The sequence below is a fragment of the Phodopus roborovskii genome, unplaced genomic scaffold (genome assembly GCF_943737965.1).
Source record: "Phodopus roborovskii unplaced genomic scaffold, PHOROB, whole genome shotgun sequence".
Lineage (NCBI taxonomy): Eukaryota > Metazoa > Chordata > Mammalia > Rodentia > Cricetidae > Phodopus > Phodopus roborovskii.
Window position 1 is genome coordinate 21,549,279 of NW_026126482.1, and position 2,037 is coordinate 21,551,315.

A 2,037-nucleotide genomic window follows, 5' to 3' on the forward strand; every position below is an offset into this window, starting at 1 on the left:
GAGTCTGGTATCTGGTGCATTGGTGATGAATGTATGGATAGGCAGCAGAGGAACATCTTTTTTTTCTTTCTTTCTTTCTTTCTTTCTTTCTTTCTTTCTTTCTTTCTTTCTTTTTTTGACAGGTGCAGTGAACTTTATTGATGGTACTCAAGAGAGCAAGGCTCCCTGAGCCCCTTAATTCTGGGGATCTGGGATGGAAACTGTGAGGGAGATTAGTGTGTGGGGGGGTTGTTGGACAGGGACTGTTCATCAGCCAGGGCCTCTCTCTTGCTCATGTCCTTGCTGGGAGTGGATGGTCCAGGATGGGCTCTTACTCCTTGGAGGCCATGTAGGCCATGAGGTCCACTACCCTGTTGCTGTAGCTGAATTCATTGTCATACCAGGAAATCAGCTTTACGAAGTTGTCATTGAGAGTGATGCCAGCCCCAGCATCAAAGATGGAAGAGTGGGAGTCACTGTTGAAGTCTCAGGAGACAACCTGGTCCTCAATGTAGCCCAGGATGCCCTTCAGTGGGCCCTCAGATGCCTGCTTCACCACCTTCTTGATTTCGTCATACTTGGCAGCTTTCTCCAGGTGGCATGTGAGATCCACAACGGACACATTGGGTGTAGGAACACAGAAGGCCATGCCAGTGAGCTTCCTTTTCAGCTCTGGGATGACCTTGCCCACGGCCTTGGCAGTACCAGTGGATGAAGGGATGATGTTCTGGACAGCCCTATGTCCATCACGCCACAGCTTCCCGGAGGGGCCATCCACAGTCTTCTGGGTGGCAGTGATGGTATGGATTGTAGTCATGAGTCCTTCCATAATGCCAAAGTTGTCATGGATGACCTTGGCCAGGGGGCTAAGCAGTTGGTAGTGCAGGAAGCATTGCTGACAATCTTGAGGGAGTTGTCATATTTCTCATGGTTCACAGCCATCACAAACATGGGGGCATCAGCAGAAGGGGCAGAAATGGTGACCCTCTTGGCCCCACACTTCAAGTGGGCCCCAGCCTTCTCCATGGTGGTGAAGATGCCAGTAGTCTCCACAACATACTTGGCCCTAGCATTACCCCATTTGATGTTGGTGGGATCTCTCTCCTGGTAGATGGTGATAGCCTTCCCGTTGATGACAAGCTTCCCATTCTCAGCCTTGACTGTGCCCTTGAACTTGCCATGGGTAGAGTCATACTGGAACATATAGACCATGTAGTTGAGGTCAATGAAGGGGTCATTGATGGTAACAATGTCCGCTTTGCCAGAATTGATGGCAGCCCTGGTAACCGGGCGTCCAATACGGCCAAATCTGTTCACTCCGACCTTCACCATTGTGTCTCAGAAACGAGGCTGGCACTGCACGAAAAGATGAGGCTGTCTCTAGAACAGGGAGGAGCAGAGAGCCGGAACATGGACTTCTATTTATGAATCTTTCTTGAGTGCTCATGTTATGTGTATATATGGTGTAAAATTAAGGAGGGTATCTCTAGTCAATTTCCTGATGCTATGACAAAATACATGGGACTAGATTATTTATTAGAAGTAATATTTTGTTAAGATCCTGGTTCAGGAGGATGATGAGGCCATCTGGTGAGGGCTTTCTTATTTCCATGGGATGGAGGGCATCCCATGAAACAGAGCAAACTAACCAGGGGGACTTAACAGTTTATAAAAAAGCCCCTCCTATAATAACTCTTCACTACAGAAATTTACAAAGGCAGAGTTCTGTTCACCTCAAGAAGCTCTGTCCTCATAAGGTCCTCTCTTGCAAAAGTGTTCTTTAAGGTCAAATTTTGAACATGTGGTATTTGGGACACACTGAGACCAAAACATTTGGACTAAAATAAAAATATTTGAACAGATACAGTAGGAGGGTGAATGGAAGATGATGCTCAGCGGAGCAGGGAAAGAAATGAGCAAGGGAGGGGGCAGGACAGGCTCCTTTGGAGGTGAGAAGAGGAAATCTGGTGGGATGCAGCCTTCAGGAAGTAAGCCTCAAGTGTGATGAGAGTACCACTTACCAGGATATTATGGCTGGTAGAGGAAGGAAGATGAAAT

General features: G+C 47.5%; 1 pseudogene; it reads right to left on the bottom strand.

Moving 5' to 3' along the window:
* Positions 1–269: 269 nt before the first annotated feature.
* Positions 270–1,379, bottom strand: LOC127229311 (glyceraldehyde-3-phosphate dehydrogenase-like; annotated as a pseudogene).
* Positions 1,380–2,037: the final 658 nt, after the last annotated feature.